Genomic DNA, 13928 nt, shown 5'->3' with positions numbered 1-13928 from the left:
GACTCACCAAGAAAAAGAGGGAGAGGACTCAAATCAATAAAATTAGAAATGAAAAAGGAGAAGTTACAGCAGACACCGCAGAAATACAAAGCATCATAAGACTACTAAAAGCAACACTATGCCAATAAAATGGACAACCTGGAAGAAATGGACAAATTCTTGGAAAGGTAGAACCTTTCAAGACTGAACCAGGAAGAATTAGAAAATGTCAAGAGACCAATCACAAGAAAAAAAATTGAAACCGCGATTAAAAATCTTCCAACAAACATGGGCCTCCCTGGTGGCGCAGTGGTTGAGAGTCCGCCTGCCGATGCGGGGGATACGGGTTCGTGCCCCGGTCTGGGAGGATCCCATATGCCGCGGAGCGGCTGGGCCCGTGAGCCATGGCCACTGGGCCTGCGCATCCGGAGCCTGTGCTCCGCAACGGGAGAGGCCACAACAGTGAGAGGCCCGCATACCGCAAAAAGAAAAGAAAAAAAAAAAAATCTTCCAACAAACAAAAGTCCAGGACCAGATGGCTTCATACGTGAATTCTATCAAACATTTAGAGAAGAGCTAACACCCATCTTTCTCAAACTCCTCCAAAAAACTGGAAAGGAAGGAACACTGTCAATCTCATTCTATGAGGCCACCATCACCCTGATACCAAAACGAGACAGAGATACTACAAAAAAAGAAAATTACAGACCAATATCACTGATGTATATAGATGCAAAAACCCTCAAAAAAATACTAGCAAACAGAATTCAACAGCACATTAAAAGGATCATACACCATGATCAAGTGGGATGTATCCCAGGGATGCAAGGATTCTTCAATATACGCAAATTAATCAATGTGGAACACCATATTAACAAATTGAAGAATAAAAACCATATGATCATCTTAATAGATGCAGAAAAAGCTTTTGACAAAATTCAACACCCTTTTATGATAAAAACTTTCCAGAAAGTGGGCATAGAGGGAACCTATCTCAACGTAATAAAGGCCATATATGATAAACCCACAGCAAACATCATTCTCAATGGTGAACAACTGAAAGTATTTCCTCTAAGATCAGGAACAAGACAAGGATGTCCACTCTCACCACTATTATTCAACATAGTTTTGGAAGTCCTAGCCACAGCAGTCAGAGAAGAAAAAGAAATAAAAGGAATACAAATTGGAAAAGGAGAAGTACAACTGTCACTGTGTGCAGATGACATGATACTACACATAGAGAATCCTAAAGATGCCACCAGAAAACTACAAGAGCTCATCAATGAAACTGGTAAAGGTGCATGATATAAAATTAATGCACAGAATTCTCTTGCATTCCCGTACACTAACAACAAAAGATCAGAAAGATAAATTAAGGAAACACTCCCATTTACCACTGCAACAAAAAGAATAAAATACCTAGGAATAAACTTACCTAAGGAGATAAAGACTTGTATTCAGAAAACTATAAGACACTGGTGAAAGAAATCAAAGGTGACACAAACAGATGGAGAGATATACTATGTTCTTGGATTGGAAGAATCAATATTGTGAAAATAACTATACTACCCAAAGCAATCTACAGATTCAATGCAATCCCTATCAAATGCCACTGGTAAGTGGCATTTTTTTTTTTACAGAACTAGAACAAAAAATCTTAAATTTGTATGGAGCCACAAAAGACTCTGAATAGCCAAAGCAAACCTGAGGGAAAAAAACGGAGCTGGAGTAATCAGACTCCCTAACTTCAGACTATACTACAAAGCTACAGTAATCAAGACAGTATGGTATTGGCACAAAAACAGAAATATATATCAATGGAACAGGATAGAAAGCCCAGAGACAAACCCATGCACCTATGGTCAACTAATCTATGACAAAGGAGGCAAGGATACATAATGGAGAAAAGACAGTCTCTTCAATAAGTGGTGCTGGGAAAACTGGACAGCTACATGTAAAAGAATGAAATTAGAACACTCCCTTACACCATACACAAAAATAAACTCAAAATGGATTCAAGATCTAAATGTAAGACTGGACACTATAAAACTCTTAGAGGAAAACACAGGAAGAACACTTTTCAATATAAACCACAGCAAGATCTTTTTTTGACCCACCTCCTAGAGTAATGGAAATAAAAACAAAAATAAACAAATGGGACCTAATGAAACTTAAAACCTTTTGCACAGCAAAGGAAACTATAAACAAGATGAAAAGACAAGCTTCAGAATGGGAGAAAATATTTGCACACAAATCAATGGACAAAGGATTAATCTCCAAAATATACAAACAGCTCATGTAGCTCAATATTAAGAAAAACAAACAACCAAATCAAAAAATAGGCAGAGGGCCTCCCTGGTGGCGCGGTGGTTGGGAGTCCGCCTGCCGATGCAGGGGACACGGGTTCGTGCCCCGATCCCGGAGGATCCCGCATGCCGCGGAGCGGCTGGGCCCGCGAGCCATGGCCGCGGAGCCTGTGTGTCCGGAGCCTGTGCTCCGCAACGGGAGAGGCCACAGCAGTGAGAGGCCCGCGTACAGCAAAAAAAAAAAAAAAAAAAAAAAGGTAGAAGACCTAAACAGACATTTCTCCAAAGAAGACATACAGATGGCCAAGAGGCACGTGAAAAGCTGCTCAACATCACTAATTATTAGAGAAATGCAAATAAAAACTACAATGAGGTATCATCTCACACCAGTTAGAATGGGCATCATCAGAAAATCTACAAATAAATGCTGGAGAGGGTGTGGAGAAAAGGGAACCCTCTTGCACTGTTGGTGGGAATATAAATTGATACAGCCACTATGGAGAACAGGATGGAGGTTCCTTAAAAAACTAAAAACAGAACTACCATATGACCCAGCAATCCCACTACTGGGCATATACCCAGAGAAAACCATAATTCAAAAAGACACATGCATCCCAATGTTCACTGCAGCACTATTTACAATTACCAGGTCATGGAAGCAACCTAAATGCCCATCGACAGATGAATGGATAAAGAAGATGTGGTACATACATACAGTGGAATATTACTCAGCCATAGAAAAGAACGAAATTGGGTCATTTGTAGAGACGTGAATGGAACTAGAGATTGTCATACAGAGTGAAGTAAGTCAAAAGAGAAAAACAAATATCGTATATTAACGCATATATGTGGAATCCAGAAAAATGGTGCAGATGAACTGGTTTGCAAGGCAAATACAGAGACACAGATGTAGAGAACAAATGTATGGACACCAAGGTGGGAAAGTGAGGGGAGGTGGGATAAACTGGGAGATTGGGACTGACATATATACACTAATATGTATAAAATAGATAACTAATAAGAACCTACTGTATAAAAAACTAAATAAAATAAAATTCAAAAAATAATATGGAATGCTTCATGAGTTTTCATGTTATCCTTGCACAGGGACCGTGCTAATTTTCTCTGTATTGCTTGAATTTCAGTATATGTGTTGCCAAAGCAACCATGACCATGGGAATTTGTATTTTTAACAAGCTTCAAGGTCATTCTGATGCACATTCAGGATTGAGAATCACTGTTTACCCTTGCATTTGGGTCTTTATTTTTTTATTTTATTTTTTTGCGGTACGTGAGCCTCTCACTGTTGTGGCCTCTCCCGTTGCGGAACACAGGCTCCGGACGCGCAGGCTCAGCGGCCATGGCTCACAGGCCCAGCCGCTCTGCGGCATGTGGGATCCTCCCGGACCGGGGCACGAACCTGTGTCCCCTGCATTGGCAGGTGGACTCTCAACCACTGCGCCACCAGGGAAGCCCTCATTTGGGTCTTTAAAAGAATATATTCATATATATATATAAGAATATACTTTTATATATAGAATGTATGAAGTGACATGAAGATTCAGTCATAAGGCGGCATTCAGTTTTGTCACACTCTTCTGCTCCATGTAACACTGCCCCACGCATGCTGATTCAGTAAAATGCTACTTGTCTCTAAAATAGTTTCATTAAAATAGTCTCTCTCCATCTCCCTCTTTCCCTCCTTCACTCCCTTCTTCCCCTCCCTCCCCCTTTTTCATCTATTACCAAATTCTGTGATACATTTCCTTTACACCGAGAGCTTTCTTAACCTCTCTAAGAAAAACTGTGTCACTGACAGCACCGCACAGTCCTGGTTAGTGAGCATCAGCATTTGTACTAAGTATGTTCTACCATGTTTTCTTGAATTAAGTGTGCTTGCAATGTGTGACAATTCCCTATACCATTTTCTGGTGAGTTACGGTAAATAATTTTCACTTACAGTGCTATCAAAAGATAGAGTGCATTTCTTATGGTACTGCCATAAGAAATATAAAGAGCGTCATGTTGGATGTTAAAATTTTTTAAACAACTCAAGATGACTTTAGTGAAATGGTTGTAACAACGGGAAAGGATCAGCAGAGGTTCAGGGTGGTGGAAATCTTTTGACATTAGAAAGGATATCATAACATCCCTCTACCAGGGAGGATACATTAACAATTACAAGTGGTAATGGGAAGAAACTACGGCTTGTGACATCTGGGGATTTAAAGAGAAGAAAAAAATCCACTTAAGAGGAACCTCTGCACTCAGGAATTTGACCAAAAGAGATTGTTCACTTAAGTGGCCCTGGAACGCACACCGCTGCAGTTAACAGGGAACACCGACAGTGTTGCTGGGACTGCCGCGTCCACACCTGGCAACGTTTCACTGCAGCCAATGGGAATAGCTACAAGATGCTACAGCAGTGGTTCTCAAACCTCAGAGGATCACCTGGAGGGCTTGTTAAGACAGAGTCCTGCGCTCCACGGCCAAAGATTCTGACTCAGCAAGTCTGGGGTGGGGACCTGAGAATTTACATCTTTAACAGGCTTCCAGGTGATGCCTGATGCTATCGGTTCTCAGAGCACACGTCGACTGGCACTGACCACTATTTGTAATAATGGAACAGTTTTTCTTTGCATCAAACTAATATGTATTCATCAAACCTAAACATTGTGTCCATTATTTGCATCATGGGTGAAGAAACTTAGGCAAGAAGAAAACTCGTTGGACTGGCACTATTGTACCTGAAACATAATTATGTCTTACAATTACCTAATCCTCTCCTTTTGACTATCAATCATATCTATTAATCTTTTGTTGGTGTGCCTTATCTACATATCATGAGGGGTGGGGTGGAATCCAAATGTTAATAAGTGTTAAGTTATGGAGTTTTAAAAATGAAATCAAAATAGCAAAAATCATGAAAAAAATAATTCATGAAAGCTGACAAGCTTTCACCCTTATCATCTCAAGGTTAAATAATGATCAGAATTCTTTCAGCTGAAGTATTTACATTGCATCTTGATATTTGACTATCATAAATATACAACTGAGCTATTAGGCTCTATTTTTCATTGCAGATGAAACTGATGCATCTTTGTGTGGTGTAGTCTGACATAGTAAAATTGTTACTCTCTAGGTAGGATATTCATAAAAATGTAATTATTGTAATCAGAACAGTCTTGAAGCTCATGAGAGGGGATTGCCAGATTCATGATTGGCAGTTTTCAATCACTTCACATATAATAAAGAAACTTCTTAAAGAAGCCCTAGGAATCACTAATGTCTTACAGGGGGAAACTATTCTGAGCAAACAACAAAGGGTGTTGGGGGATGGTGGTGAGAACTCAAGTTGGCCTCCTCTGCCTGGCTTTGGGCAGGACTGGATGGAGTCCTTTAACATATTTCCTTCAGTTTACTCACCAACAGGTTTAACTAGCGTGCTATTTGCTGGGAGAGTGCTTTGAAAAGAAAGAGATCATGGAAAGACCATGATCTATCTTTTTATGGCTCTCCTCTTTGGCTTGTCACGTATTTTATCTTGATGTCTCAGTAAGAACTTCCTATTTGACATCCTGAAATGTGTCAAATGGGAAATAATTAGCTAAAAGTTTTTAGGGTTTCCTTGAGGAGTAATTGATTATAACAACTATTTGATGGCATATATATAGCCATGAAATGAAGATCTTTTACATAAAACTTTAAAATATTTCGGGAAGAAAAATGACTCTCAAGGAGACTCAGATTCTTTCTTGGTTTTGCCAAAGACGAGCTATATATGATCTTGGGTAAGTTGCTCCATCTCTCCAGACCTAATGTTTTTCACTTATAAAATGAAGAGTTTGGCTTAAAAATCTCTCTGGTCCTTTCCCACGTATTAAATGAACCCGTGAGACCTTGAAAGGAAGTGGGAGAGGACTTCCGTGGTGGTGCAGTGGTTAAGAATCCACCTGCCAACGCAGGGGACACGGGTTCAAGCCCTGGTCCGGGAAGATCCCACATGCCGCGGAACAACTAAGCCCATGAGCCGCAACTACTGAGCCTGCGCTCTAGAGCCACAACTACTGAGCCCATGTGCCACAACTACTGAAGCCCTCGTGTCTAGAGCCCATGCTCCACAACAAGAGAAGCTACCGCAATGAGATTAGCCCCCGCTCGCCGCAACTAGAGAAAACCTGCGTGCAGCAACAAAGACCCAGTGCAGCCTAAAATAAATAAATAAAATTTATTTTTTAAAAAAAGGAAGAGGGAGAACATCTCTGTTGCTCAGCAGGCAGCACTGGTGATATGGGGGGAAGGTTAACACCACAGGCTCCCACGGTATTCATGAATGTGGCCCTTGCTCTGCTCACTCAGACATATACGCTTACTGTGTACATCTGTATACTAAGACACCTGGATGTGAAAGATTTAACCCTGGGATTTAACTTGTGAACATGAAGGAGAAGCTACACTGTTCACCAATACTGTAAACATTGGATGTTTTTCACCCAACAAACATTTACTGAGCACCCACCATTCTTTGTACAGAAATGTGAGATTGGGCTTGGGGAGCAGTGGGTACAGAGTTTCCTCTCAGAGCACCACAGTTACATATGAGGGACAGACCTACAGGAAGCCCATAATCAGGATGGGTTGAAAGTAGAGTGAAGGCCCTGTGACGGTCCATACCCTTGGTCCTGTGCTTCCAGAGACAAAAGATATTTCCATTAGGAGAATGGCAGTAGTGCTTCTCTTTTCCCTTTCCTTTCTTTTGTTCTTTCTTTTTTTTTTTAAAGACATGACTATCGGTCAGGATTCAATGTGTTTACAGTTTGACTACTTCATAGAAAAACCTGTCTATAAAACACCTGGTAGTTGTGGAAAGGGGTAAGGCCCACCGAACCAGATAAATATATTTATTTAGCTGTCCTGAGCCATTACCGATCTCCTTACATCCAAGGACTGTCTGTCCCCTCCTAAATTTTATTTCTAATATTCTGTCTACATAGGTAAAAAAAAAATTTTTTTTTTCAGAAAATCAAAGTCCTACCTCCATAACTATCCTTAAGTACAAACACTCTTTATGGCATTTCAGACCAGCTTTGATACTCTGAACCAGAAAGATGGTTGCGGACTTCCGGGGAAGATGGCGGAAGAGTAAGACGCGGAGATCACCTTCCTCCCCACAGATACACCAGAAATACAGCTACACGTGGAACAACTCCTACAGAACACCTACTGAACGCTGGCAGAAGACCTCAGACCTCCCAAAAGGCAAGAAACTCCCCACATACCTGGGTAGGGCAAAGCGGAGAGATTCCCGCACAGAGGATCGGTGCCGACCGGCACTCACCAGCCCGAGAGGCTTGTCTGCTCGCCCGCCGGGGCGGGCAGTGCTGGGAGCTGAGGCTCAGGCTTCAGTCAGAGCACAGGGAGAGGACTGGGGCTGGCGGCAAGAACTCAGCCTGAAGGGGGCTAATGTGCCACAGCTAGCCGGGAGGGAGTCCGGGAAAAAGTCTGGACCTGCCGAAGAGGCAAGAGACTTTTTCTTCCCTCTTTGTTTCCTGGTTCGCGAGGAGAGGGGATTAAGAGCGCGGCTTAAAGGAGCTCCAGAGACAGGCATGAGCCGCGGCTGAAAGCGTGGACCCCAGAGACGGGCGTGGGATGCTGGGGCGGCTCCCGCCGCCACGAGGCCTGTGTGTGAGCGCAAGTAACTGTCCATGCCCCCCTTCCGGGGAGCCTGTGCAGCCCGTCACTGCCGGGGTCCGGGGATCCAGGGACAGCTTCGCTGGGAGAACGCACGGCGCGCCTCAGGTTGGTGCAACGTCACGCCGGCCTCTGCCGCTGCAGGCTTGCCCCACACTCCGTGCCCCTCCCTCCCCCGCGGCCTGAGTGAACCAGAGTCCCCGAAGCGGCTGCTCCTTTAACCCTGTCCTGTCTGAGCGAAGAACAGTCGCCCTCCGGCGACCTACACGGAGAGGCGGGGCCCAATCCAAAGCTGAGACCCGGGAGCTGTGAGAACAAAGAAGAGAAAGGGAAATCTCTCCCAGCAGCCTAAGAAGCAGCGGATTAAAGCTCCACAATCAATTTGATGTACCCTGCATCTGTGGAATACATGAATAGACAATGAATCGTCCCAAATTGAGGAGCCAGGAGTCAGTGCTGTGCCTCTGAGGTGGGAGAGCCAACTTCAGGACACTGGTCCACAAGAGACCTCCCAGATCCACATAATATCAAATGGCGAAAATCTTCCAGAGATCTCCATCTCAACGCCAAGACCCAGCTTCACTCAACGACCAGCAAGCTATAGTGCTGGACACCCTATGCCAAACAACTAGCAAGACAGGAACACAATGCCACCCACTAGCAGAGAGGCTGCCTAAAATCATAAAAAGTCCACAGACACCCCAAAACACACCACCAGATGTGGACTTGCCCACCAGAAAGACAAGATCCAGCCTCATCCACCAGAACACAGGCACTAGTCCCCTCCACCAGGAAGCCTACACAACCCACTGAACCAACGTTAGCCGCTGGGGACAGACACCAAAAACAATGGGAACTACGAACCTGCAGCCTGCAAAAAGGAGACCCCAAACACAGTAAGATAAGCAAAATGAGAAGACAGAAAAACACACAGCAGGAGAAGAAGCAAGATAAAAACCCACCAGACCTAACAAATGAAGAGGAAATAGGCAGTCTACCTGAAAAAGAATTCAGAATAATGATAGTAAAGATGATCCAAGGGCTTCCCTGGTGGCGCAGTGGTTGAGAGTCCGCCTGCCTATGCAGGGGACACGGGTTCGTGCCCCGGTCCAGGAAGATCCCACATGCCACAGAGCGGCTGGGCCCGTGAGCCATGGCTGCTGAGCCTGCGCGTCCGGAGCCTGTGCTCCACAACGGGAGAGGCCACAACAGTGAGAGGCCCGCATACCACAAAAAAAAAAAAAAAAAAAAAAAAAAAAGATGATCCAAAATCTTGGAAATAGAATAGACAAAATGCAAGAAACAGTTAACAAGGACCTAGAAGAACTAAAGATGAATCAAGCAACGATTAAAAACACAATAAATGAAATGAAAAATACTCTAGAAGGGATCAATAGCAGAATAACTGAGGCAGAAGAACAGATAAGTGACGTGGAAGATAAAATAGTGGAAATAACTACTGCAGAGCAGAAGAAAGAAAAAAGAATGAAAAGAACTGAGGACGGTCTCAGAGATCTCTGGGACAACATTAAACGCACCAACATTCGAATTATAGGGCTTCCAGAAGAAGAAGAGAAAAAGAAAGGGACTGAGAAAATATTTCAAGAGATTATAGTTGAAAACTTCCTTAATATGGGAAAGGAAATAGTCAGTCAAGTCCAGGAGGCACAGAGAGTCCCATACGGGATAAATCCAATGAGAAATATGCCAAGACACATATTAATCAAACTGTCAAAAATTAAATACAAAGAAAATATATTAAAAGCAGCAAGGGAAAAACAACAAATAACACACAAGGGAATCCCCATAATGTTAACAGCTGATCTTTCAGCAGAAACTCTGCAAGCCAGAAGGGACTGACAGGACATTTAAAGTGATGAAGAAGAGAAACCTGCAACCAAGATTACTCTACCCAGCAAGGATCTCATTCAGATTTGATGGAGAAATTAAAACCTTTACAGATAAGCAAAAGCTGAGAGAGTTCAGCACCACCAAACCAGCTTTAAAACAAATGCTAAAGGAACTTCTCTAGGCAAGAAACACACAGAAGGAAAAGACCTACAATAATGAACCCAAAACAATTAAGAAAATGGGAATAGGAACATACATATCAATAATTACCTTAAATGTAAATGGACTAAATGCTCCCACCAAAAGACACAGATTGGGGCTTGCCTGGTGGCGCAGTGGTTGCGAGTCCACCTGCCAATGCAGGGGACGCGGGTTCGTGCCCCGGTCTGGGAGGATCCCACAGGCCGTGGAGCGGCTGGGCCCGTGAGCCATGGCCGCTGAGCCTGCGCATCCGGAGCCTGTGCTCCGCAACGGGAGAGGCCACGGCAGTGAGAGGCCCGCATACCGCAAAAAAAAAAAAAAAAAAAAAAAAAGACACAGATTGGCTGAATGGATACAAAAACAAGACCCATATATATGCTGTCTACAAGAGACCCACTTCAGACCTAGAGACACATACAGACTGAAAGTAAGGGGATGGAAAAAGATATTCCATGCAAATGGAAACCAAAAGAAAGCTGGAGTAGCAATTCTCATATCAGACAAAATAGACTTTAAAATAAAGACTACTAGAAGAGACAAAGAAGGACACTACATAATGATCAAGGGATTGATCCAATAAGAAGATATAACAATTGTAAATATTTATGCACCCAACATAGGAGCACCTCATAACATAAGGCAAATACTAACAGCCATAAAAGAGGAAATAGACAGTAACACATTCATAGTTGGGGACTTTAACACCCCACTTTCACCAATGGACAGATCATCCAAAATGAAAATAAATAAGTAAACACAAGCTTTAAATGATACATTAAACAAGATGGACTTAATTGATATTTATAGGACATTCCATCCAAAACCAACAGAATACACATTTTTCTCAAGTGCTCATGGAACATTCTCCAAGATACATCATATCTTGGGTCACAAATCAAGTCTTGGTAAATTTAAGAAAATTGAAATTGTATCAAGTATCTTTTCCGACCACAATGCTATAAGACTAGACATCAATTACAGGAAAAGAGCTGTAAAAAATACAAACACATGGAGGCTAAACAATACACTACTCAATAATGAAGTGATCACTGAAGAAATCAAAGAGGAAATTAAAAAATACCTAGAAACAAATGACAATGGAGACACGACGACCCAAAACCTATGGGACGCAGCAAAAGCAGTTCTAAGGGGGAAGTTTATAGCAATACAATCCCACCTTAAGAAACAGGAAGTATCTCGAGTAAACAACCTGACCCTGCACCTAAAGCAATTAGAGAAAGAAGAACAAACACACCCCAAAGTTAGCAGAAGGAAAGAAATCATAAAAATCAGATCAGAAATAAATGAAAAAGAAATGAAGGAAACGATAGCAAAGATCAATAAAACTAAAAGCTGGTTCTTTGAGAAGATAAACAAAATTGATAAACCATTAACCAGACTCATCAAGAAAAAGAGGGAGAAGACTCAAATCAATAGAATTAGAAATGAAAAAGGAGAAGTAACAACTGACACTGCAGAAATACAAAAGATCATGAGAGATTATTACAAGCAACTCTATGCCAATAAAATGGACAACGTGGAAGAAATGGACAAATTCTTAGAAATGCACAACCTGCCAAGACTGAATCAGGAAGAAACAGAAAATATGAACAGACCAATCACAAGCACTGAAATTGAAACTGTGATAAAAAATCTTCCAACAAACAGAAGCCCAGGACCAGATGGCTTCACAGGTCAATTCTATCAAACATTTAGAGAAGACCTAACACCTATTTTTCTCAAACTCTTCCAAACTATAGCAGAGGGAGGAACACTCCCAAACTCATTCTACGAGGCTACCATCACCTTGATACCAAAACCAGACAAGGATGTCACAAAGAAAGAAAACTACAGGCCAATATCACTGATGAACATAGATGCAAAAATCCTCAACAAAATACTAGCAAACAGAATCCAACAGCACATTAAAAGGATCATACACCATGATCAAGTGGGGTTTATTCCAGGAATGCAAGGATTCTTCAATATACGTAAATCAATCAATGTGATACACCATATTAACAAGTTGAAGGAGAAAAACCATATGATCATCTCAATAGATGCAGAGAAAGCTTTCGACAAAATTCAACACCCATTTATGATAAAAAAACCCTGTAGAAAGTAGGCATAGAGGGAACTTACCTCAACATAAAAAAGGCCATATATGACAAACCCACAGCCAACATCGTCCTCAATGGTGAAAAACTGAAATCATTTCCACTAAGATCAGGAACAAGACAAGGCTGCCCACTTTCACCACTCTTATTCAACATAGTTTTGGAAGTTTTAGCCACAGAAATCAGAGAAGAAAAGGAAATAAAAGGAATCCAAATTGGAAAAGAAGAAGTAAAGCTGTCACTGTTTGCAGATGACATGATACTATACATAGAGAATCCTAAAGATGCTACCAGAAAACTACTAGAGCTAATCAATGAATTTGGTAAAGTTGCAGGCTACAACATTAATGCACAGAAATCTCTGGCATTCCTATATACTAATGATGAAAAATCTGAAAGTGAAATCAAGGAAACACTCCCATTTACCACTGCAACAAAAAGAATAAAATATCTAGGAATAAACCTACCTAAGGAGACAAAAGACCTGTATGCAGAAAATTATAAGACACTGATGAAAGAAATTAAAGATGATACAAATAGATGGAGAGATATACCATGTTCTTGGATTGGAAGAATCAACATTGTGAAAATGACTCGACTACCCGAAGTAATCTACAGATTCAATGCAATCCCTATCAAACTACCACTGGCATTTTTCACAGAACTAGAACAAAAAATTTCACAATTCGTATGGAAACACAAAAGACCCCGAATAGCCAAAGCAATCTTGAGAACGAAAAATGGAGCTGGAGGAATCAGGCTCCCTGACTTCAGACTATACTACAAAGCTACTGTAATCAAGACAGTATGGTGCTGGCACAAAAACAGAAAGACAGATCAATGGAACAGGATAGAAAGCCCAGAGATAAACCCACGCACATATAGTCCCCTTATCTTTGATAAAGGAGGCAAGAATGTACAGTGGAGAAAGGACAGTCTCTTCAATAAGTGGTGCTGGGAAAACTGGACAGGGACATGTAAAAGTATGAGATTTGATCACTCCCTAACACCATACACAAAAATAAGCTCAAAATGGATTAAAGACCTAAATGTAAGGCCAGACACTATCAAACTCTTAGAGGAAAACATAGGCAGAACAGTCTATGACATAAATCACAGCAAGATCCTTTTTGACCCACCTCCTAGAGAAATGGAAATAAAGACAAAAATAAACACATGGGACCTAATGAAACTTAAAAGCTTTTGCACAGCAAAGGAAACCATAAACAAGACCAAAAGACAACCCTTAGAATGGGAGAAAATATTTGCAAATGAAGCAACTGACAAAGGATTAATCTCCAAAATTTATAAGCAGCTCATGCAGCTCAATAACAAAAAACCAAACAACCCAATCCAAAAATGGGCAGAAGACCTAATAGACATTTCTCCACAGAAGATATACAGACTGCCAACAAACACATGAAAGGATGCTCAACATCTTTGCTCATTAGAGAAATGCAAATCAAAACTACAATGAGATATCATCTCACACCAGTCAGAATGGCCATCATCAAAAAATCTAGAAACAATAAATGCTGGAGAGGGTGTGGAAAAAAGGAACACTCTTGCACTGCTGGTGGGAATGTGAATTGGTACAGCCACTATGGAGAACAGTATGGATGTTCCTTAAAAAACTACAAATAGAACTACCATATGACCCAGCAATCCCACTACTGGGCATATACCCTGAGAAAACCATAATTCAAAAAGAGACATGTACCAAAATGTTCATAGCAGCCCTATTTACAATAGCCCGGAGATGGAAACAACCTAAGTGTCCATC

At 41.6% G+C, this 13928-nt stretch overlaps 1 non-coding gene across 1 annotated transcript; it reads right to left on the bottom strand.

Annotated features, from left to right (window-relative positions):
- Positions 1 to 3347: 3347 nt before the first annotated feature.
- On the bottom strand, positions 3348 to 3451 carry LOC132495587 (U6 spliceosomal RNA). Its single transcript, XR_009533313.1, has one exon. It is a non-coding gene; the product is annotated as a U6 spliceosomal RNA (small nuclear RNA).
- Positions 3452 to 13928: the final 10477 nt, after the last annotated feature.

The sequence above is a fragment of the Mesoplodon densirostris genome, chromosome 8 (genome assembly GCF_025265405.1).
Source record: "Mesoplodon densirostris isolate mMesDen1 chromosome 8, mMesDen1 primary haplotype, whole genome shotgun sequence".
NCBI classification, from domain to species: Eukaryota; Metazoa; Chordata; class Mammalia; order Artiodactyla; family Ziphiidae; genus Mesoplodon; species Mesoplodon densirostris.
This window is presented reverse-complemented; position numbering and strand designations above follow the sequence as displayed.